The sequence below is a fragment of the Chionomys nivalis genome, chromosome 3, assembly GCF_950005125.1.
Source record: "Chionomys nivalis chromosome 3, mChiNiv1.1, whole genome shotgun sequence".
NCBI classification, from domain to species: Eukaryota; Metazoa; Chordata; class Mammalia; order Rodentia; family Cricetidae; genus Chionomys; species Chionomys nivalis.
This window is the reverse complement of record NC_080088.1, coordinates 45,487,090-45,513,606: the sequence shown is the minus strand read 5'-3', so window position 1 is coordinate 45,513,606 and position 26,517 is coordinate 45,487,090. Positions and strand designations below refer to the sequence as shown.

At 38.3% G+C, this 26,517-nt stretch overlaps 1 protein-coding gene across 6 annotated transcripts in view; it reads right to left on the bottom strand.

Moving 5' to 3' along the window:
* Positions 1–26,517, bottom strand: part of Zbtb20 (zinc finger and BTB domain containing 20) — a 795,981-nt gene that overhangs the window by 556,949 nt on the left and 212,515 nt on the right. For all 6 annotated transcript variants that reach the window (XM_057764033.1, XM_057764039.1, XM_057764031.1 and 3 more), the window contains exon 3: positions 13,560–13,604. The gene's annotated coding sequence lies outside the window, so the exon portion shown is untranslated. The remainder of the gene's footprint in view (positions 1–13,559; positions 13,605–26,517) is intronic.

Below are 26,517 nucleotides of genomic sequence, written 5' to 3'. Positions count from 1 at the left end.
TCTGTCCTCTCACACACTCTTCTTATGGTCCTGCTTGTTACCTGGAGAAAGAGAGGATCTAATAACCTGTGACAGACAAGTCAACATCAGGACCTCCCCTCCTGCCACAGCTTAGATACATACTCAATATGCAGCCCTTGGCAACCTCTAAGTCTCTAGATGTCAGATTTCTGCAGCCCTTCCTAAAACTGGCTCCTTTACACGCCGTATGCAGAGTGAGTACTATTTTCTCTGAAAGGCTATTCACGACTCCTATCCCCACTTCCATCCATTCTTTAGACTATTTTTCCCACTGTATGTCATGAATATCACCAAGGACTTTGTAAATATATCCTATTTACCAGTTTATTATTTGTTTAGCAGTCTAAACATAACCATTCCAATTATCATGTTTGCTGTGAAAAACACAAGATGGTTCTCTTACAATTCAGACTATTACTATTCTCTTATTATTCTTACTATTATTACTTTCTGGGACCGGGATCAAATCTTACCTATACCAGGAGGAAATCTGCAATCTAACTGGTGTGAAAGGCCTGAAATTTCAGCTACATGAAAGAATGAAGCAGAAAAACAGCAAGTTAAAGACCAGCTTGAATAATTGTCTTAAAACAAACATAAAAACTAAAAAACGAGGCGAGAGATATAGCTCACTGGGAGGATGCTTGTCCCAGAATGAATGAAGGCCTAGATTTAATCACCAGTCCCCAAAAGAAACAAGAAAATGATAATCTAGAAAAATAATATTTTCCAACTGGTTTTAGAAGAGATAAACTAGGGTATATTCACCTAATTAGTATGTTTTGGATAAAAATCATAGTTTTGTATTTATAAATTCAAATTTTCATTTTAACTTTTTTCCTCTAGCAAGGAGGTATAATGTTTATTTCTAAAATTTTTGTTCTATAAATATGTTTGCACAGAACAAAAGTTCACAAAGAAAGCTATTTTGTTCAATAGCTAATACAAGTAATATCCATATAATCATTTCACTAATTGTCTACTTCAAAGTTCAAATTTTGAAATTATTGACTTAAAGTTTCAATTATGAAGTAGGAAGGGTTAATAAATGCTTCCAGTGGTTTTCAATTATTTTTGGTATGACTGAACTCTACACGTCACTGTCTCTGACTACCTTCACACTAATAGTCTGATCCTTATTTACAGAGACCCAAAATTGCCTCCTTCTATTAGGATCCAGTTGGGAGAAGTAGAAAGGACACAGGTTTCTGTTTTGTGGTAAGAGTTGTTTAAACCCTTCCCCAATCACTCATTGGCTACATAATATTAGAAAGTTACCCCTTGCTGGGCATGGAGGCACAAGCTTTTAATTCTAGCACTTAGGAAGCAGAGGCAGGCGGATCTCTGTTTGGGGCCAGTGTAGTCTACAAAGTGAGTTCTAGGACAGCCAGTGATACAGAGAAACCCTATCTCAACAACCCCCAAAAGGAAGTGACCCCTCTGGGCCATGCCTTGCAATTCTCTCCTACAATGCAAGCCTCTTCTGTTCTGATCACTTGACAAATGTATATTTTGTAGATATAGTCTTAAAACACAGTGATAGCAAACATTAAATACATTCATGAGATTTTCCTATACTTTCAAGAGCCAGTGGCACTAAGTCCCAGGTGCACACTGCTAATCTTAGAGGGAAGAAAAATAAGGTGTTAATAAGTGAATACATAAGATCATGGGAAAATCATTCTTGTTTTAAGGTAAAACCTAAATCTAATATCTGGCATCTTTATAAGTAAAGGAGAAAGAACACAGAGACACACACAGAGGAGAAAGCCACATACAGATGCATGAAGTTTAAACTGGCAGTACCAATAGATGAGGGAAAAAGGGGGCCACCTGAACTCTGATAAACAGATTCCCTGCTTGAGCCAGCAGAAGGAATGTGGCTCTGCTGCACCTTCACATGGATTTCTGACTCAAGAACTATAAAAAGTATGTTTCTATGGTTTTAAGCCACACATTTTGTGGCAATGTATTACATCAGTGTCAGGTATGTAGTACATGGTCACCAGAGTCTTCAAGCCTAAGAAATAGGAGAGACAAAAATATCTTACATACAGTTGTGGTGACTGCAAGGTCCCCAACAGAAGAACACAGACCAATCAACTGGAGACCTTAATGAAAGTGTTGTCAGTGGTTTCTCCAAGTAGCGAGCCAACCTAACAAAGGCTACACTACCTGTACTTGGTGAGAGATAATACCATCCTTTCAACATAGCCAGAGTCCAGTCCAGTACTATTATTCATCCTTTTAAAAATATAAAACTAATAGATTTGTATTTTTAAATTCTAAGTTATACAGAGGTGAATAGTTAATGCATATTGTATTATAACATATAATCAATACCAAGGTTATGCTTGAAATTACTTAATTGGACATAATTCAAGTCTTTCGCCTAATGAAAAATTGTTTATGCTGCTGAAGACTGAATTTAGAGAGAAAAGTACCAATTTTTTGATCGACGAAAATTTGAATATGATTTCAAATGACAAATTTACAGGAGGAAAAATCAATTTCTTCTGGCCTTGGGTATATACTATCTGATACTGGCAATGACTCTAATAAGTATACATAGCTTTGCCAGGGGCATCAGCCTAGCATGATTAAAGGTTATGCTTGAAATGTCTCCAGATACACAAAGTTAAATATTTCCTAAGTAACACTGAAGTCAGCTATCTTGTTTGCTCTAGAAATTTAAGGCACAGTAAAAATACTTCTAGTCTATTTTTAGTTTACTTATTTATTGTGTGTGTATATATCTTTGTGTATAAATATATTTGTACACACATACATACACACACTAGCATTATATACACATTTTGTGACATTTCATCTGTATTTTAATAAATAAAGTTTGCCTGATGATCAGGGAGTAAAACAGCCTAAGCAGCCACACTAGTTCGCCATAGAAACTGGGTGGTGCATGCCTTTAATCCCAGCACTAGAGAAGAATATAAAACAGGAGGAGACAGCTCTCAGACATACTCTAATTCTGAGATTCGCAGAGACAGGATCACTATTTCAGACAGAAGTAGAGGTAAGAGCCAGTGGCTGGCTGTTTTGCTTTTCTGACCTTCAGGTTGAACAAAAATTCTGTGTCTGGGTTTTTATTAATTGTGCTACATAGATATAATCACTTAAAGCTCAAAATTCAGAAGATCCAAATTTTTCAATTCTGTAACTTTAAAAAGTCAGGACCTACATTAAAAACCTGTTTTTATGTATTTAACAACAGGAAAATGGTTAAAAATTTGGGAGGGGGCGGGTAAAAATATCTTTTAATAGTTTTTTTCTTTGTATAACAGCTCTAGCTATCCTGGAACTTGCTTTGTAGACCAGGCTGGCTTCATACTTACAGAGATCTGCCCGCCTCTGCCTCCTGAGTGCTGGGACTAACAGGCGCCACTACTGCTCTGCTCTGCTGTTCATACATCTTACCAGCATATCAGAACTTAGAAAGTCCCTCAGATCCTCAAAATAATACATGAAGACATTCAGATTAATCTCTTCATGGTCAAAGAAATATTGAAGAAAGTTATCCAGAAAAACCACAAACGTTGTTAGTTTTTTAATAATAATTGGTATTCAGGAACTAGTAAAAAAATCAAAATGTTTCTGTGGCTTATAAATTTTAGCCAAATTTCTGATCCAATCTCATCAAGTCTAAAGATGTAGACAAACTGTATTTACAAATCTAGACTATGAAAATTTGATTTCTTTCTGAAACAAAGATCTTTCAACACTATAAGTTCAGTTAACATGTGGATATAAACAATGGGGAATTCAAACACAGTAAGGAAAAAACAAATACAGTTGGGTAACGGTTAAAACTTGCACTGAATAAGCAACTAGAGTTATAGGGGTGACGGCAAGAGGGAGAACCCATCTCAGAGGGCTTTAGTCTACTGACAACTCTATACTCAAGATGAGGAACTCAGTCCAAGAGTACATGAAGAACTGCCCATTACCACAGTGGAGAAGTGGCATCAGACAATTCAAGCCCAGATCTATTCCTAATCCCTGCACTCTTCCTACTACATGAAGTTATTTTCTTCTTCTGAAACTTGAGATTTGCAGTAAAATTAACCATTACATTTAGAACAGAAATTACCCACATATAATAATGTGCTTCAATGTTTATAAGAGTACTTGTTTATTTTTTTTAAAAAAAATACTGTTTTATAAGAACTTACAGAGAACAAGGGTCTCTCTGAATACTCCCAACAATGAGTGAGAAGGTATTCTCAAACTGGTGAATCATAGATGGGAGGAAAAGAATAAAAACCCTTAAAAAAATCATATGAGAGGCTAAACATAGATAGGAAAGAGTCAGTGATGATCTCTGTGAAGACATATTATATGATGAATAACACACCATGGCACAGTTGATAGTCTAGCAGAGAATTAAGGATTCATATTTTACTGAGGTCATCATCATCATTGATTCTGCTAATAAATTCACATATACACTCATTTGCACAATTACTCCCTGGCTTTACAATGTTCCCTCTCATTTTCAGAAAATCAATTCCTATGTTTTATTTTTATTCAAGACTCATGTCAACTCCAGCTTCTCCCTAGCAAGCTCACAGAGATCTCTGTTCCCATAAACAGTTTTAGCAGTTAATAATGTCATACTTTCCCAGCAACTGTACGCAGGTTTCATATTACACACGGCTTCCATCAATTGGCAACGGTTGTCTACAGAGCTATCTTTAGGAGGATTCTGGCTTAGTGGCAAAGAGAACCAAAATGGACTAGGAATACATTCCATGGACAGCAGGGAAGAGAAAAGGGTACAACAATTCTAAGAAATTCCTTAGACATTGATCCTGCCTTATTTTGTCATTTAAAAATCTAAGCTATTTGCCTTCAAATACAAATATTACCTTTGGTTAAGTCCACAGCACATTTTCTCCAAGCACTAACGTGTTACAACGTGGTAATCTTCTAATAATAATGAAACAGGCTTTTCCTACTCCTAGTCATTATTCTATTTCATAGCTTCTTGTAAAATACTTCTGGTACGGGACAATTCTGTATTTTGTCAATTATGTTTTAAATAAACGCTGATTGGCCAGTAGCTAGGCAGGAAGTATAGGCAAGACAACAAGACAGGAAGTAGAGGTGGGACAATGAAAATTGGAGAATTCTGGGAAGAGGAAAGACCATTCTTCTGTAGTCCTGTCTAGACACAGAAGAGGCAAGATGTGACTATGTTGCTGAAAAAAGGTACTGAGCCATGTGGCTAACACAGATAAGAATAATGGGCTAATATAAGTTATAAGAGTTAATAAGAAGCCTGAGATAATGGGCCAATCAGTTTATAGTTAATGTAGACCTCTGTGTGATTTCTTTGGGGCTAAACAGCTGTGGGACCTGGTGGGAGGACAGAAACCAGGCAGGACAAAAACTTTAGTCAACAAAAGAAACCTCAGTCAACATACTTCAACATTAAATCTTCTTTAGAGGAATTTTAAAACATATTATACAATACATTTTAAGAAAACACTGGGGCTGGAGAGATGGCTCAGAGGTTAAGAGCATTGCCTGCTCTTCCAAAGGTCCTGAGTTCAATTCCCAGCAATCACATGGTGGCTTACAACCATGTGTAATGGGGTCTGGTGCCCTCTTCTTGCCTGCAGGCATACACACAGACAGAATATTGTATACATAATAAATAAATAAGCATAAAAAAGGAAAATATACATTAACATCTCAACTCAAACATTAGGATCCAGTGAGATTTGAGATTAAGTATATTCTGACAAAATAACTAAATGCAACAAAGAAAAGGTAATATAAATATATTGAAAATCGATATACAACTTTTAAAAATGGCGAATCTATATATTTTAAAATAAAGCTCACCTACTGAGATCCTATAATTTTGATCTCTACTTTAGTGTATTATGCTGTACAGAGTGATTACTGAAACAATCCATGTCAATTAGTTTATTTTTTACATTATAGAAAAAGTCCCATGTATCCCTCCCCCTGCTAAGGAAGTATATTTATCATATTCTACTACAGCTCACAGTTTGTTATACATTAACTGCTCATTCTCTGTGCCAATAAGACTATGCTGGAACAGTAAATGAATTTGGTTTGTTCATTTAAATGATTCTGCAAACCACAGGCTACCCAGTTGTCTAATGATAAGAGAGACCCAAAGCCACCTGATCACCATTATCCGGCCTGATTTTTTTGGACTCGTGGTCAATCCTGTCAGAATCTGCATACTGAGAAGAATGAGAAGGAAACGTCTACCTCAGACATAATCATGCAAAAGGGTTTTATTAATTCAGGCACCAGTGATGATGTGGCGAGGCTGGAAGGGATAGGATGGAGTGCTGGAGCTACTGCTCCAAGACCAATGCTGGTTTTGGCACTTCTCTCACTCTAGTGAGTTGCAAAAAAACAAGCAGGTGCTAGCAATCTGAGAGACCACATGCCAGCTACAGCTGCTTCAAACTGATTCAATTACATCTGCCTGAATAGTCCCAGGACATCAAACCAGTTGAAGAGATCCATAGGTTGCAAAGAGACATAGCCTCTCATGCGGTACAACAGTTCCTGAGGTAGGGACTTACAAATCTCCAAGTTTTGGTAGAAATGGTTTCCCCATCATTGCCAGGCACAGGAGAAAAAATGGGATCTGTTTAATTTCTATTCACTTTAAAACTAAAAACTGGTTGGCAAGACCATTAAAAGCCCCTTGGAGTTTTTAGGTTTTAAACTGGACAGTAGCTGAAGTCTTTCTTAAGGGTCCCTCAAAGCAGCATAATTTTGTGAGAATATTTCCCAACCATTGGGCACAGCACATTTACAGAACATGCTCTTGGGATCCAGACTTTGCTCCAAACCTTGTTTGTACAAAAAGGGGCCAAGCAGCTGGGAAATTCTGGAGTGGAGTGTGTCCTCATTAGTTCCCATCTGCCACCAGAACTCAGCTCATGGCAAGTTTGGCTAAGTCCTGGTGTACTCAGGTCCAAATGTGGGTCAGTTTTAATTACACTATACAGAATTCAGCATGCACTTTTTAAATCCTTATTACATAGAACAGAGGAATGGGCAGCTCTCCAGCTAATCAATTTTTTAAAGGCACATATATAAAATTTTAAACCAGGCTAGACAGAGAGTGGGTAAAAAACAATCTTATAAATGAGTACAATGGTTACTTAAGAAAATTATTAGTGAAACTGGGCCATGAGCTAGTTCTATTTTGAAATTTCAAAGTGAGAAACAAAATGTTTTCAGTGGTAAGATGGGAAACTTAGAGAAGGTACATAGTCTCCTTGTGCTTTAGTGCGAATACGTAACAATAAGGCCATGGACAAGGTACAGCACACACCTACAAGGGCAGAGACTTGCACAGAAGCACCAACTCCTTTCAATGTCTATCACTCAGAGTGATATTGCATAAAAGAGAAAAATCAGATGGTTCCTGGTAAAAGTGAAGAAAACAATGATGAGACAGAAAATTGAGACAAAAGAGGGAGGGAGGGAGGGAGAAAAAGAGTGAGTGAGGGGTCAAGAGTGAGCATGAGAGAGAAGAGAGGAGGAAGTGAAGGAGGAAAACATCACAAGATAGGCTGAAATGTATAGGGTAAGAGAGTCAAGGTATGTCCTGGTTCACAGTGACACTCATAATCACACAAATGGGGGACAGAATACATTCATGAAGCATGTACTTAGAATCCAACCTATCCAAATGTTTCACAAAATATGGGAGAGTTAAGGCATTAAGTTTTTAAAGATAACCATCAACAAATTTCAGGAGTGAAGACATAGGCAGACAATGATTGGTCATTGATACAATAACATAGTGTTCCAATTTGGCATGGTCCTCGTAAGAGATCAGTATCATCTTAGAACACCCAAGACCAAGTTAGTAACACAAAGGAGATTTATTTGCCCCAAATGGAGAGAGAGCAGTGATAAGGGACAAAGCCAGGAAATAGGGGAAGAGGAAGAAGGGAAAGGGGACAAGGGAAGGGGGAAAAGGCATTTGTTCCAGGGAGACAAATGACTGCTTTGGACAGAGGGCAAACAACGTGGCAAATACAAAAGCCAAAGTTTATAAAGGTACAAGGGGAAATGCCACGTTAGGATTAAGTGTTTAATTTTAATTGGACATGTTAATTAGGTGAGCTGAGGGTGCTTTTGATTGCTGCACTTCAATACTTTGGTAGCTGGACCTTAGTAATCCCCCTCAGAATGAGGAAGTGGCTAAATAAGAGAATAGACCTTTGTGACTAGCTTTAAAAATAAAATCTAACAGTTTTTACCAAGGCAGAGGGAATAGGGGAGAAGGGCAAGGCCTGCCAGAGCCATGCTTGCCACACTTGAGCTGGCCAGAGTCCCTTCAGTCCTAGTTACACAACAAAGCACCACCATAAATGCTCTAAGGATGTGAGGAACTTTTGACTCAGTTATGAAAATATTTAAAAAAATAGCATCTCAACAGGTTCATATCTAACATTCACTAGCTGTTTAGAGTGAACCAAGAGCTTGTATTCTTCTCAGATATTCATTTTATCCCGTATAAAATGGAAAAAATATAACATTTACCTAACTATGTTACTATGAGTACTAGCAGTTACACATACCTGTGTATACACACATACATGCTGACTTCTGTTGAGGGAAATTAATGTTGACCTATATTTGAGACTGAGTATACCAAGCCACTCAAGTATTAATATAACAATTCCAAGTTAATTTTGTCAATAAAAACAAAAGAATCTTGTTGGGAGCTGGAGAGATGGCTCATCAGTTAAAAGGGTGTGCAGCACTTCTAGGAGACCAAAGTTTGGTTCCCTGAAACCATGTTAAGTGAATCATAAATACCTGTAACTCTAGCTCCAGGAGATTTGACATTCTCTTCTGGCATCTGTAAACACTCACATGTATGTGGTACACACACACACACACACACACACACACACACACACACACACATGAATGTTTACCAAAAGTGCATATGACAGCCGGGTGGTGGTGCACACCTTTAATCTCGGAACTCAGGAGACAGAGGCAGAAGGATCTCTGTGAGTTCAAGACCAGCCTGATCTACAGAGCTAGTGCAGGAGAGGCTCCAAAGATACACAGAGAAACTCTATCTTGAAAAACAAACAAACAAACAAAAAAATGAATATGACAATGGAGTCCTAACTTCTAATACTAAAATATGTAAAATTATTTAGATATAAGTAATATGATTTGTCCTCTATTAAAAGAGAAATTTGGACACTAGGCAATCATAAATAGAGGGAAGACACTGTGAAGAGATATAGAAAAAAGATATCGATCCATATGTCAACCAGCACAGAGAAGTTATCAAGGCTGTTCATAAAATTTGATTTCATACTTCAAAACTGCAAGGAAAGAAATACTCACCTATGACAGTAAGTTTGTGCTTTTTGGAATAAACCTCTACTAATACCATGTTAACCTTGACCCATCACGGTCACAACTGTCTGTGACTCAAGACATAGAAGTTCTATATTCTGTAGTGAGGAATAAAGTGTAAACAAACTGGAATTTCCATGCCATCTATTTTTAATCCGACTATCCTATATTCAAACATGAGCAAGAGATGTACAGCCCATGATTTTAAAATCATCATTGGCTCCCACTACATATCTTATCTAGGGTATTCAAAGACATCTTAAATCGTTTGGGCTCACATAAGCAGTAGATTCTTTCAAGATGAAACTGACTCTTCCAACAATTCCTCATCCACAAGCATAAGCATAAACAAATGATTCTGTCCATTTTGACTATAATCTCACAAAAATTTATGAGAACAGAATTACTGTATGATCCACCAATTCCACTTTTGGACTTTAAAAATGTGGAAAGTGGGTTCTTGAGGAGTTTTGTGTATACATGGGTTAACCACACAGAAAGACAAATATTTTGTTAATTTACCTATAGGGTTGTCAAATCATTGAGACAAAAAAACAAAACAAAACAAAACATAACTGATTTTCAAGAAGTGAAAGAAGGAAAGAATGTAAAGTTCTTTTTAGTGTTTCCAACGTTTCAAATTTCTAAGATGAAAGGGTGTTATGAACAGTTTGCTGCAGTGGCTGAATAAGCATTATCCACACATTAAAAAACATTCAACTAGACACCTTAAAAAAGCAAGGAGGGTAAATTTTATGTATAAGTATTTTAGAATTATAAAAATGTAAAAAATAAATGAACATTAGTATCTTTTAATTCAGTAAACTGGTTGATGATTTTTATGAAATCTCCCTTAAAGTCAAAGAAGCATAGATATCTTTAGCTATTACTTCTGAGAAAATCTACTAGCCATTCCACACCAAGATGCCAGGTCCCTGCTAATTAAATGGTCTTCCTTCAATATCCAAAAGTCATCTTGATGGTGGCAGCCACAGTGTTAGAAGTGGGCACACAGAAAAAAAAAAAGGTTTTTTAAAGCATGTACTATGTGCTATTATTGTACTAATATTTTACATGACCTATCTAACTTTCACTGCATTAATACAATGTAAATATTCTTCTAATTTTACAAATGAGGAACAAAAGAACAGAGATTCAACTGGGTCCCATTAATAGTAAGTGGTGAAACTTTAAAAAAATCCTATTGATGTATCTATGTTGTCCTCTTTGTCATTATGACCTTTGAAGATGAGGATGTTGATTTGTTTGTTACTGAGTCAAGCAAGGAGCGGGCACTCAATGGCTACATAGAATAAAAGAAGTAAATAAGGAGGGCAAGGGGTAAGAAGGATAGAATTACATTTAGCCAGGCTATCTTCTCAATAAGTATATATTTTCTTCCTTTATTTACCTGTGAAATCACAGGGAAGCTGAGACTCTGCCCTGGAATGCCCTATGGTTCACATTTTGTCTTTGAGATTTTACACAATCACTGCTGTGCTGATGTCTGTCTGCACTGTGGCTAATGCTCTCTCTAGCTCACATATTTTTGGCTAGTCTCTTAGTTTCTCATTTTGAGAGTAACAGAAATGTATAGCTTAACACTAAGGATAGGGAGTATAAAACAGGTACATGCTACCGGCCTTTTAACCAGTAATAAAAAAAAATGAAAAAAACTGTCCCCATAGGAAAAAAAATGCCCAAGTCTCATCAAACCTGAGAAGCCTAAACAAGACATATTCAGCAGTTATTACTGGCTTGAGACTTGGAATCATTCTAATATGCTTACTTCAAGCTCCACAATGTAATCCTAGAAGGGCCCAGAGCAAGTCTTAGCTGCATTGTTTTGATATGACCTTTGTTATGTATTTGCAATTGGGATTTAGTGGTGGGTAGAAACCATATTTATAAATATGTAGATAGTAAATACAGGCTCCATTATTTCTGCTTAGTAAGACAACTGCACACGCTTTTAATATGTCCTGATCCTACCTGACCCAAAGAAAGTCAAGACACATTTTATTTCTGTGGAAGCTGGTGAGCTAGAATTAAGCATGGAGGGAGCATCATTAGTGTGGAAGGCTAAGGCCTGGATAATCTAACAGAGGGTTTGCTTATCCCTCTGCCCAAAGAGTTTCCAAGGTGCCATGGAACCTAAATATGGATGCCTCAGAATTTGTGTGTATAATAAGGAGAAAAAAATACTTTCCTCATAGTCAAAAAAATTAGGATAAAGCAAATACTGGTATTTTAATTCTTGATCTATAACAATGACAATGGATTGATTTTACATCATCACTTCTTTTTAGAAACAAGATTTATCTATATTTTTGTTTCTATCTAACAAGCAATGTGAAAGGTTAAGTAAGCCCATCAATATTCATTCAAAATGCATTAACAGGCCACGTGTCTCTGGGCACAGTCACTCTAATTTCTAATGTCAGTCAGGCATGCGTCATTCCATATGCATTCACTCAACACGCACTGACCAACTGCTATGGACAAGGCACTACGTTAAGGAGACACAGGCATGCCTCCACTTCTTTATGTGTATTCTCCTACTTCCCATGAGGTTAGCTCAGGCCATATTACACTGATTTATTATTTATAAACCAGATTCCATGTATACTAACAGAAAAAAAAATGCAGCAGCTCTAAGACTTAAAATTTGTGTGATCAAATTCTCATAGAAAATCCCTAGTTTTTCTAGGAGAATAATCTAAGCCATATGAATAAATTTTCAATATCAGAAATCTGGGACAAATGAATAAATTAATTAAATACCTTTATATAAAATTGCAGCTGTTTGTATTTCACTTATAGAACTTTACCTACAGTAAATTCAATAACAGTTCAAGTCTCTTAAAGATATACTAATTTGTCAGAACATAAAGCCATTAACAAAAGAAACTTAATACCACTACCAGGAACTCTCATAAAACACCAAGGAACAAGATTTGCTTAAATGATAATATAACTGCCTTAAAACTTCATGTGTATTTTAGCCCCTCTTCTAGAATTTACTATTTAATTTTCATTTTTTCCCCAATTACTTCAACCCCAACTGCAGGAAAGACTCACATACAAGAAAAACCTTCTTACAATATACTCTTGTGTTTTCTGAATGTGCCCCATGTGTCCACTAATAGCCAAATGCTTTCAAATCTGTTCAGCTAAATGGATCAATAACTACATCCAGCCCCACATAGTGGGGCTGCCAACATAGTAAAATCAAGCCAAACACAAAATATCTCTCCTAGGACAAAAATTATCAACACAGTTTTCTCGAGAGATACATTCTCTGAGCTACTACACAGCACATACATTATCTAAGGCAGACATGACATGCAAAAAATATTTGAGACACAAAACAAAGAATTAAGTAAAAATATTTGGACATGATAACCAGTGAGTTTTATAATGGACCAATGTAACAGTCCATGGGCTACATCTCTTATCTCTCCAACTCAAGAGTACACAAACCATAAACTCACAACAGCATAGGCAAACTGCTGACAAGCTTATCTGTGCTTCCCTCACATATGACACAGCTGTGAGCACCAATTGAGCAGGTGCAACCAAGCTTTCGAGAATTCCTGCCTGTTGCCCAGGAACCACAACACAGCATGGCTGAAATTTTAAACAGGTGCAAATATTCCCACCCCTTTTCTGTTTATCTGGTGCTTGAGGACAGTGCAAAATAAAGTGGAGCTGCAGGCACTCCCTATCCAAAGCAACCTCTACAAAAAGAGAAAATTGGAAACAATAAAGTTTGAAAAAAAAAAAGAGATGTCAAAGGCTGACTCTTCAATGATCTGACCTCACATTGTCAGTCGCTTTAACAGTACAGTTCTATAAAAATACTGCGTAATCTTTACCAGATGAAAGCTTTGTAATTAAAATTATTCTGGCTCATCAAATCTTAGAAATGTGTACCTGATTCTTACTGTGAACTACAATGCAACGTATCTACAAAGTTACAGGTCTTTGGAACTGTCAATAGACAACTGATGAAAAATTTAACATTTGCATATTACGACTTCAACAAACAATTTCAATATAGAAAATGTGATATATCCACAGTTAATACATACATTCAAATAGTCATAGGTAGGTCATATACATACCTGTGCAGGGTGAGGCACAAACAGACTTGCAATGTATCAGATACTCTGAAATGTAAAACAAAGAAGTCATTTAAGTAAAAATTAATTTACTGAACCAAAGCTAGAATTTATAGCGAGACAACTTCTGCAGAAAAGTGGGAAGGACTGCAGTGCATAAAGAAGGTGGAGTAGCTTATATGTATATGTGTCTATTGGCATTTCAGTCCACCCAAACTCATACATCTGAATGTATGTACAGAGTACCTCAGCAGGGTCACTGAGGGGCCAAGATTCACCATGGCCTCTACAATGCAAATGTTCTCACTAAAGGACAAGGAAAACACTTAAAAATTTTTTTCCCTTGATGTTCTTCCAGGACTAATGCCTTGCTCATACAAATGTGACTGCTGCTCTCTGAAACAAAATTCCTCCAGTTCATCTGTACTCATGCTATTGGAACACTGGTGAGAAAGAAAAGTGCTTCCATGGAGCTGTACACACACACACACACACAAAGAAGAAATAAAGAAAAATTTGAATGCTCCTTTACTTTGTTACAGCAGAATAATTCCAGACTGAGTCTCTTAAAAGTCATCCTAGCACATGGGGCATGCATGCCCAACACACTGCCATAGCTACCAGCAAAGCAGGTATTCATAAAGAAAACCATGAATGTTCAGCTTAAAACTGCATCTGATAACCACATTTGGAAAAAACTGAGTTTAGATGGTAGATCATTATAACAAAAAGGCTATTAGTGACAGTTTAGTAATTCTTTAGAAATATAAAATAAAGTATAAAATTTATATGTCTAAGCACAGCTGATAAAAGCAACATGTAAAGGTCAGTAAACCTTGCTCAAAAGTGTGTATAGGTAATGATATTTATGATGGTTCAATAAAATACATAAAATGGGCATGAGCATGTGAGGTGGGATTCCCCTTTGTATGCTATGAATACCATTGGTTAATAAAGAATCTGCTTTGGGCCTATTGAAGCACAGAATAGGGAAAGACTGGAATTCCAGGCAGACAGATGTAGAGGAAGTCAATGAGACTCCATGTAGCCACTGCAGGAGATAGAAGCCAGATCCCAGACTGAACCAGTAGGCCACAACCACATGGCAATGCACAGATTAATAGAGATGGGTTAATTTAATATGGAAGAGCTAGATAGAAATATGCTTAAGCTATTGGCCAAACAGTATTGCAATTAATACATTTTCTGTATGATTATTTCAGGTCTGGGTGGCCAGGAACTGTGCAGCTTCTGTCAAAAGACTGATACTCCAAAGTGGGGCTGATTACATCCACATAAAACCTAAGAAAGTTTGGAAATGAATTTAAGACACAAAAGAACAGAGTTAAGCATGGATTCTTGGTGGCCAGCATTTTTTTTTCCGGATGGGCTCTGTTTGCTGGCTGCAAACAGTAGTACCTCAGCTCATTTAACAGAAGACTTACTGACTCAGCATAAGAAACAGTGGCTTCCTGGTTTGTGCTGGCAGCATGAATTCTGACTCTTTCAGAAGGCTGAGCACTTAAACAGGGTTTCTGAATAGGACGCTACTGGTTACCTAATGGTGACATAGACCCTCTGCAACCCTGAAGGTAGGGCAGCATGCATGGCTCTCAGAGGCCATGTTGGACTGGGTGGAAGCAAAGGGCAGGACCATAGAGTTGGTCCTGACCATGCCCTCTTAGCAATTAAAAAAATAATTACAGATACAGCAAGCAATAAAGACAAGTTCAGATGGAAAAGACCTCTAAATTGGTCACACAGTGTTGGATAAATGTACACAGGCTTGAAAGTGGAAAAAGAATGTAGTCAGTTATAAAATGAAGTAAATGACTTTAAAAATAAAAGAAAGTCTTTAAAGAGACAGAGTACAGTCAAAAATTAAAGGAGTAAAAAAAGTCATGTAAAGATGGAATATACACAGAGAGTTTGGATTATGTATATTATTGTGATTTGAGTTTTTTGACTGTGAATGAGTTAAGTACAGAGAGATATTTCATAGTACAGGTTGCTAAGCTAAACCAATATATATGTTTTAAAGGTATCTTGACATCAAAATATGGTTCTAAGGATATGCTGTTTTGGAAAAGGGGTTCTGTTTTATTTCCTGTGGATTCTTTCCAGACTAATATGGTTTGATGGGCCAAGATTCTCTGAAAGGTCTCCATGAATGCCAAAAACTACAGCTTACAGAGAACTACACCCAAATTCCCAAAAATTGTTTATAAATGATTGTTTTCATTTAAAGGGGATTCATTGTAAGTGATTAATGGTCACAGTCAATTTCTGTGAAAAATATAAAGGGGATATGATACAGAGATGAACACTTTGCATTGGTATGGATCTTGCTTTATTAATACAAATTCAAAGGTCAATTTTGTTATATGTATATTTTTGCTTTTGATTCAGGTATTGCCTTTGTGAAGCTCATTTAAAAATGTAATGTATAATTAAGAAATACAGGTTAGGAAGCAGCCCTGGACAGGGAACTCTGAAGTTCCTCATCCCCCACCCTATACTCCCCGGGCTCCCTGCAGGGGCTCTACCCCCCCATACTGCCTCTCTCTTCTTGTCCCACCCAGCTTGCATCCAGAACCCTTCTTCCTTCTGTCCCCTTTCCTCTTTGGGCACATAACACCATCCAGCTCAGTCTGTCTGGCGCTGGGGGCAAATCCTCAGGGCAAGTAGGCAGGCGAGACCTCCTTTGTTTCACTGGCCTGCCTGCACCAACCAAGGTAGGCGCTCTGTTTACGAACTACCTAACCTGCACGGAGATCTGATCTCGGCACCAGGAGAGACAGCACTGGGGTGAGTTTGTGACCAGCGGCGGCGGAAGCAGCCCTGGACAGGGAACTCTGAAGTTCCTCATCCCCCTCCCTATACTCCCTGGGCTCCCTGCAGGGGCACTACACCCCGCATACTGCCTCTCTCTTCTTGTCCCACCCAGCTTGCATCCAGAACCCTTCTTCCTTCTGTCCCCTTTCCTCTTTGGGCACATAACACCATCCAGCTCAGTCTGTCTGGCGCTGGGGGCAAATCCTCAGGGCAAGTAGGCAGGCGAGACCTCCTTTGTTTCACTGGCCTGCCTGCACCAACCAAGGTAGGCGCTTTGTTTACGAACTACCCAACCTGCACGGAGATCTGATCTCGGCACCAGGAGAGACAGCAGCGGGGTGAGTTTGTGACCAGCGGCGGCGGAAGCAGCCCTGGACAGGGAACTCTGAAGTTAGTCATCCCCCTCCCTATACTCCCTGGGCTCCCTGCAGGGGCTCTACACCCCGCATACTGCCTCTCTCTTTTTGTCCCACCCAGCTTGCATCCAGAACCCTTCTTCCTTCTGCCCCCTTTCCTCTTTGGGCACATAACACCATCCAGCTCAGTCTGTCTGGCGCTGGGGGCAAATCCTCAGGGCAAGTAGGCAGAGGAGACTTCCTTTGTTTCACTGGCCTGCCTGCAACAAGCAAGGAGAGACATCACTGGAGCACCAGGAGAGCTATCACTGCAGAGAGCCATCACTGGGAAGGTACATCAGTAGGCAAGGAGACCTAATCCAGTAAAAGAAGATCCATAGGGGAGCATTCAGAGAAAGAGATGGGCAGGCGCCAATGCAAGAATTCACCTAACAATCTGAAAAACTATATGAAACCACCAGAACCCAGCGACCTCCCAACAGGAGGACATGAACACCTTAATCATGAAGAAGTAGATAAAATTGACTTTATGAAAGTGATTGACGCCCTTAAACAACATGTAAAAAATGCCCTTATAGAAATGGATGAGAAGTATAACAGAAAGTTTGAAGAATTGAGTAAATCAGTGAATGATACCCTAGAAAACCAAGGAAAAACAATCAAACAGATAATGGAAACAGTTCAAGACTTAAAAACTGAAATGGAGGCAAAGAAGAAAACATAAACAGAAGGCCAGCTGGACAGGGAAAATCTAGGTAAACGAATAGAGACTACAGAAACAAGCATAAACAACAGAATACAAGAGATAGAAGAAAGAATCTCAGAGTCTGAAGATACCATAGAGAAAATAAACACGCTGATCAAAGAAAACAGCAAGGCCAACAAATTCTCATCACAAAACATTCAGGAAATATGGGACACAATAAAAAGACCAAACCTAAGAATAATAGGAACAGAAGAGGGAGAAGAAGCGCAGCTCAATGGTCCAGAAAATATATTTAATAAAATTATAGAAGAAAACTTTCCCAACCTAAAGAAAGATATACCTATGAAGGTTCAAGAAGCATACAGAACACCGAATAGGCTGGATCAAAAAAAACCATCCTCTCGCCATATAATAATCAAAACACAAAGCATACAGAATAAAGAAATAATACTAAGAGCAGCAAAGGAAAAAGGCCAAGTTACTTATAAAGGTAAACCTATCAGACTTACACCTGACTTCTCTATGGAAACCATGAAAGCCAGAAGGTCCTGGATAGATGTACTGCAGAAACTAAGAGACCATGGATGCAAGCCCAGACTACTATACCCAGCCAAGCTTTCGTTCACTATAAATGGAGAAAACAAAATTTTCCAGGATAAAAACAAATTTAAACAATACGTAGCCACAAATCCAGCCTTACAGAAAGTAATAGAAGGAAAATCACTAACCAAGGAGTCCAACAATGACCACAGTATCTCAGACAACTAGAGACCCTTCACCAGTGCAACACAAAGAAGGGGAACACACAAAATTTACAACTTAAAAAATGACCGGAGTTAACAACCACTGGTCATTAATATCACTTAATGTCAATGGACTCAACTCTCCTATAAAAAGGCACAGACTAACAGATTGGATACGAAAACAGGATCCAACATTCTGCTGTTTACAAGAAACACACCTCAACCACAAACACAGGCACCTACTCAGAGTAAAGGGTTGGGATAAGGCTTATCAAGTAAATGGACCTAAGAAACAAGCAGGGGTGGCCATACTAATTTCTAACAAAGTTGACTTCAAACTTAAATCAATCAGGAGAGATGGAAAGGGACATTTTCTACTCATAACAGGAACAATTCATCAGGATGAAGTCTCAATCCTGAATATCTATGCCCCTAATATAAAAGCACCCACGTACGTAAAAGAAACATTGTTAAAACTCAAGGCAGCCATCAAACCCCACACATTAATAGTAGGAGACTTTAATACTCCTCTCTCACCAATGGACAGGTCAATTAGACAGAAACCTAACAGAGAAATAAGAGAATTAATGGAGGTAATGAATCAAATGGACTTAACAGACATCTATAGAATATTCCACCCAAATAGGAAAGAATATACCTTCTTCTCTGCAGCTCATGGAACCTTCTCAAAAATTGACCACATACTCGGTAACAAAGCAAACATCCGCAGTTACAAAAAAATATTAATAACCACCTGTATCTTATCAGATCACCATGGATTAAAGCTAGAATTCAGCAACAATGCTACCCCCAGAAAGCCTACAAACTCATGGAAACTGAATAGTCAACTACTGAACCATACCTGGATTAAGGAAGAAATAAAGAAAGAAATTAAAGTCTTCCTTGAAGACAATGAAAATAAAGAAACAACATACTCAAACCTATGGGACACTATGAAAGCAGTCCTGAGAGGAAAGTTCATAGCACTAACTGCCCACTTAAAGAAAACAGAGAAAGCACACATTGTAGACTTAACAGCCCACCTGAAAGCTCTAGAAAAAAAAGAAGCAGACTCACCTAGAAGGGGTAGAAGACTGGAAATAATCAAACTGAGGGCTGAAATCAACAAAATAGAAACACAGAAAACAATTGAAAGAATCAATGAATCAAAAAGCTGGTTCCTGGAGAAAATCAACAAGATTGATAAACCCCTATCCAAACTAATCAAACGGCAGAGAGAGAATTTGCAAATTAATAAGATCAGAAATGAAAAGGGGGACATAACCACAGACACAGAGGAAATTCAGAGAATCATTAGATTTTACTACAAAAGCCTGTATGCCACAAAACTGGAAAATGTAAAAGAAATGGACGCTTTTTTAGATAAATACCATATACCAAAGGTAAACCAGTACCAGGTGAACAACCTAAATAGACCTGTTAGTCGTGAAGAATTAGAAGCTGTTATCAAAAACCTACCTTCCAAAAAAAGTCCAGGACCAGATGGTTTCAATGCGGAATTCTACCAGAACTTCCAAGAAGATCTAATACCTATTCTCCTTAATGTATTTCACAATATAGAAACAGAAGAGTCATTGCCAAATTCCTTTTATGAAGCTAGAGTAACTCTGATACCAAAACCACACAAAGACCCAACCAAGAAAGAGAATTACATACAGGCCAATCTCACTCATGAACATCGACGCAAAAATCCTCAACAAAATTCTGGCAAACCGAATCCAAGAACACATTAGAAAAATTATCCATTATGATCAAGTAGGCTTCATACCAGAGATGCAGGGCTGGTTTAACATACGCAAATCTATCAATGTAATCCATCATATAAATAAACTGAAAGAAAAAAACCATATGATCGTTTCATTAGATGCTGAAAAAGCATTTGACAAAATTCAACATCCCTTTATGATAAAAGTCTTGAAGAGATTAGGGATACAAGGGTCATACCTAAATATAATTAAAGCTATATACAGCAAGCCGACAGCTAATATCAAATTAAATGGAGAGAAACTTAAAGCCATCCCACTAAAATCAGGAACATGCCAAGGCTGTCCACTCTCTCCATACCTCTTCAATATAGTTCTCGAAGTTTTAGCAATAGCAATAAGACAACATAAGGGGATAAAGGGGATTCAAATTGGAAAGGAAGAAGTTAAACTTGCATTATTTGCAGATGATATGATAGTGTACATGAGCGACCCCGAAAACTCCTCCAAAGAACTCCTACAGCTGATAAACGCCTTTAGTAATGTGGCAGGATACAAGATCAACTCCAAAAAATCAGTCGCCCTCTTATACACAAAGGATCTGGAAGCAGAGAGAGAAATAAGAGAATCATCACCTTTCACGATAGCCACAAACAGCATAAAATATCTTGGGGTAACTCTAACCAAGGAAGTGAAAGATCTATTTGACAAAAACTTTAAGGCATTGAAGAAAGAAATTGAAGAGGATACCAGAAAATGGAAGGATCTCCCTTGCTCTTGGATTGGGAGAATCAACATAGTAAAAATGGCAATTCTACCAAGGGCAATTTATAGATTCAATGCAATCCCCATTAAAATCCCATCAAAATTCTTCACAGATCTTGAAAGGACAATAATCAACTTTATATGGAGAAACAAAAAACCCAGGATAGCCAAAACAATCTTATACAATAAAGGAACTTCTGGAGGCATTACCATCCCTGACTTCAAACTCTATTACAGAGCTACAGTAATGAAAACAGCGTGGTACTGGCATAAAAACAGAGAAGTCGACCAATGGAATCGTATAGAAGACCCGGATTTTAACCCACAAACCCATGAACAACTGATTTTCGATAAAGGAGCTAAAAGTATACAATGGAAGAAAGAAAGCATCTTCAACAAATGGTGCTGGCACAATTGGATGTCAACCTGTAGAAGAATGAAAATAGACCCATATCTATCACCATGCACAAAACTCAAGTCCAAATGGATCAAAGACCTCAATATCAATCTGAACACACTCAACCTGATAGAAGAGAAAACGGGAAGTACCCTACAACATATGGGCACAGGAGATCGCTTCCTATGTATAACCCCAGCAGCACAGACATTAAGGGCAACATTGAATAAATGGGACCTCCTGAAACTGAGAAGCTTCTGTAAAGCAAAGGACACTGTCATTAAGACAAAAAGGCAGCCTACTGACTGGGAGAAGATCTTCACCAACCCCGCAACAGACAAAGGTCTGATCTCCAAAATATATAAAGAACTCAAGAAACTAGACTTTAAAAGGATAATTAACCCAATTAAAAAATGGGGCACTGAACTGAACAGAGAATTCTCAACAGAAGAAGTTAAAATGGCCAAAAGATACTTAAGGTCATGCTCAACCTCCTTAGCGATCAGAGAAATGCAAATCAAAACAACTTTGAGATATCATCTTACACCTGCCAGAATGGCTAAAATCAAAAACACCAAGGATAGCCTTTGCTGGAGAGGTTGTGGAGAAAGGGGTACCCTCATCCATTGCTGGTGGGACTGCAAACTTGTGCAACCACTTTGGAAATCAGTGTGGCGGTTTCTCAGAAAAATTGGGATCAACCTACCCCTGGACCCAGCAATACCACTCTTGGGAATATACCCAAGAGATGCCCTATCATATGACAAAAGCATTTGTCCAACTATGTTCATAGCAGCATTATTTGTAATAGCCCGAACCTGGAAGCAACCTAGATGCCCTTCAATGGAAGAATGGATGAAGAAAGTGTGGAATATATACACATTAGAGTACTACTCTGCGGTAAAAAACAATGACTTCTCGAATTTTGCATGCAAATGGATGGAAATAGAAAATACGATCCTGAGTGAGGTAACCCAGACCCAAAAAGAAGAACATGGGATGTACTCACTCATAATTGGTTTCTAGCCATGGATAGGGGCCACTGAGTCTATAATTTGTGATCCTAAAGAAGCTAAACAAGAGGGTAAACCCAAGGAAAAACATATAGATATCCTCCCAGCTATGGGAAATAGACATGACTGATGGGCAAAAAATTGGAATCTTGGGGGTGGGGTGGGATGGGGATGAGGGGTGATGGGGAGAGAAAAGTGTGAAGGAGAAGATGAGGGGAACTGGGGGAATCGGGGTGATTGGGGATAAAGGAAGGTTGGATAGGGGAGCAGGGAAACTCATACCTTGGGTAAGGGAGCCACCTAAGGGTTGGCAAGAGACTTGAACTTGGAATGGCTACCAGATGCCCAGGGCAATGTCCCCAGTTAGTTCATTGGGGCACCTGAGGATAGGGAACCTGAAATGAACCTATCCTATAATCATTCTGATGAATATCTTGCATATCGCCATAGAACCTTCATCTAGCGATGGATGGAGATAGAGACAGAGACCCACACTGGAGCACCGGACTGAGCTCCCAAGGTTATAATGAGGAGCAAAAGGAGAGAGAACATGAACAAGGAAGTCAGGACCATGAGGGGTGCACCCAACCACTGAGACAGTGGGGCCGATCTATTGGGAGCTCACCAAGGCCAGCTGGACTGCTACTGAAAAAACATGAGATAAAACCGGACTCTCTGAATGTGGCAGACAATGAGAGCTGATGAGAGGCCAAGGAGAATGGCACAGGAATTTTCATCTGGCGATAGATCGAGAGAGAGACAGAGACCCAATTTGGAGCAACGGTCTGAGCTCTTAAGGTCCAAATGAGGAGCAGAAGGAGGGAGAACATGAGCAATGAAATCAGGACCACGAGGCGTGCACCCACCCACTGTGACAGTGGAACTGATCTATTGGGAGCTCTCCAAGGCCAGCTGGACTGGGACTGAATAAGCATGGGTTGAAACTGGACTCTCTGAACATGGCGGACAATGAAGGCTGATGAGAAGCCAAGGACAATGGCACTAGGTTTCGATCCTAATACATGAACTGGCTTTGTGGGAGCTTAGCCTGTTTGGATGCTCACCTTCCTGGACCTAGATAGAAGTGGGAGGACCTTGGTCTTCCTGTAGAGCAGGGAATTTGGACTGCTCTTCAGTATCGAGAGGGAGGGGGAGTGGACTGGGGGGAGGAGAAGTAGAGTGGGGATAGGGGGAGGGGAGCGGGGGGAGGGGGCAATGTGTGGGAGGAGGGGGAGGGGAATGGGAAACGGGGAGCAGTTGGAAATTTTAATTAAAAAAGAATAAAAAAAAATAAATTAAAAAAAAAAGAAATACAGGTTAACAGATAGTAATCTATAACAGTCAAGCTTGTAGTTAAGTCAGTTAGGTTTTCTAGATGTACAGAGAAATATTTCAGATGGATAGTTATTCTTTTTTTAAGACTTTTCCCATTTTGTTCTTTTTTTAAAATTTATTTATTTATTATGTATACAATATTCTGTCTGTGTGTCTGCCTGCAGGCCAGAAGAGCGCACCAGACCCCATTACAGATGGTTGTGAGCCACCATGTGGTTGCTGGGAATTGAACTCAGGACCTCTGGAAGAGCAGGCAGTGCTCTTAACTACTGAGCCATCTCTCCAGCCCCTGGATAGTTATTCTTCAGACCTTTCAAAGACTTACAAAATATGGCATTTAAAATGTTTTAAGAACTTAGGACTTTTCATGACAATGAGACACATCTGTTCCTGACAGCACCAATCTACTTCAAGAGGAAGATGGGCATTGAAGAAGCTCCTTACAAAGCTGGTTAGCCATATGGGCAAGAAACTGTTCTTACCTGAACTGCATGATGCTAAGCTGTATGAACTGGACATGCAGGACCCACAAAATCTGACTGCTGAACTTGTCTAAAGGTGAAATGGTCCCTTCAGGGTTCTTGCTTTATGAAAGAGTCTGCCAGACATTCTGCAGGACACAGAAGAATGTGACAACAAACTGCCAAAATAGGTGGAACTGTCTTTGAAATTTCCTGCTTCATGGAAAAGTCTGTCAGATACTATGGGCCTGTAGGCTGAAGGTTGGATGCCCCAATGTTACAGAACTTTGGGTGACTGTCCAGACAGCAAGATGTCTCTGTCAAGTCTAGAGTTTTAGAAGCTGCTTACAGTACAGTATTTACTTAGATAAGATTATATCCTTCTGAAGTCTTTGATGGAGTTGAAGATTAGATAGTTATAATTATAGCTTTCCTTAGCTATGATAAAAGATAATGTATATATGAATATTGTAACTATAACTCTTGCTTGGTAACTGATTTGTTGTATGTAATCTTGCTATGTTAAAATTAAAATGTTCTTTTTGTTTTGATAGAAAAATGGAGGTGATGTGGGATTTCCCTTTGTATGCTGTGAATACCATTAGTTAATAAAGAAGCTGCTTTGGGCCTAATGCAGCACAGATTAGTGAAAGGTGGGAATTCCAAGCAGAAAGATGTAGAGAGAAAACAGGTAGAATCAAGGAGAAACCATGTAGCCTCCACAGGAAATAGATGCCAGATACCAGACAGAACCTTACTGGTAGGCCACAACTACATGGCGATATACAGATTAATAGAAATGGGTTAATTTAATATATAAGAGCTAGCCAATAAGAAGTGTGAGCTAATAGGCCAAGCAGTGTTGTATAATACAGCTTCTATGTGATTATTTTGGGTCTGGGTGGCTGGGAAACAAACAAGCAGCCTCCGACAATAAGCATGAGTTGGCAAGAAGCTTCTGAAAGTCACTAGTCAAAGTTTGAAAGTTTGGCCCAATAGGTCTAGGCATCTCCTCACATTATAGAAAACAAATAGAAATCTATGTTAAAGCATAACTTAGGGCTGGTGAATTGTTCAGTAAGTAAAGTCATTTGTTGCCAGTTCTAAGGACTAGAATTTGACCCTTGAGATCCATATAGTGGAAAAAAGTAACTGACTCCTTAGGTTGCCCTCTGTTTTACAAGTGTCTTGACTCCAATTCCAACCTACACACACACACACGCACACATAGACACCTAAGAAAGTAAGTAAATGGATACAATATAAAAGATAATTTTATGGTATTGGAAAATTATAAGAAATTTGAATGTCTAACAAAATAAAATAAGTAAGGCATACCATACCCATACAAACTAATATTTCTTTGCAACTCACAGTGAACTTTAAACATATTAAATTTTATTGAAATCTTCAAATGTATGATATAGCAGTAAGTTATATAAGCATGTATAATATCAACTGCATGTAAAGTATGACACTGAAGATTATAAAAATGGAATAAATACATATAAATACCAAGATATGAGATCTGAATAAGACAAAGTCTTTAAATTTTGTTCTGCTGAGGTTTATAGGCAGCTAATTATCAACAATAAACATTACTTTTATACTAGTAAAATATTAACTGGTAAAGTAGAGGTGAAAGAAAAATTGTAAAGTACCATATGGAAATCATAAATCTAACTTTGAGAAATAAATTAATTCAGTCACACATAAAACCCACTAGGTGTGCCTACAGAGAACACACTCTGCCTCCTCATCAGGGTACACAGGGTCTTTTTCATCCCATTACTCTAGGATCTACACAGTAATTCAGTAACACATTTTTAATCATCTTGGTAAAACTTTTTTAAATTATGCAGAGTGAAATGATGGCAAGAACAACTCAGGACTGAAAATCTGTTGTATCTAGTATAGACTAATTTATTCACTAAGCCAGCAACATTCAATGAGCATCTACTGTGTGCAAGGTGATGCATTTATCACCATCATGTGTTAAAAGATAGAGAAGGACATATTCCCACAGTGCCAACCATTTAAAAGCTCTAAACATATGTAGGAAAAGTTCAAGCACAAATAAAACAGAACACAGCTCAAGGTATTTCTGAGAGCTTATAAATTTTAGAAGAAGAAAGTGTATGCTACATCTATTATTTTATATTGTGGAGTGAAATTTTACATATAGGTAACATTGGCTAAACGTCCAGACTTATTAGTATTCATCACTGACAAAATGCAGTCATAAATTAGGTTAAATATTTAAATTTTTATTTATGTGATTCACATCATGTTGCTGGGGATAAGAAGATCAAAGAAATATTGATACAATCTGCGATGTGAGGCATGTAAGATTGTCTCAGATTACACAGAGCTACATGAAACTCACAAACAATTATTAACAGACTAGAGTTATTTATCAGCCACTTAAGTAAATAAGTTAGTTACTTGTTAACTGTTCCTGAAGACACTGTTATGACAGCATCACAAGGGAAAGGGAAATAGAGCAGACCCATTTTTACTGGACAGATAAAAAGATACAGCTAATGGATTCTCTCTGTACCTGGAAGGTTTCTCTCTGGTCTACAGTCACAACTTTAGTCCCTCTGAAGTCAGTGCTCTAATAGTT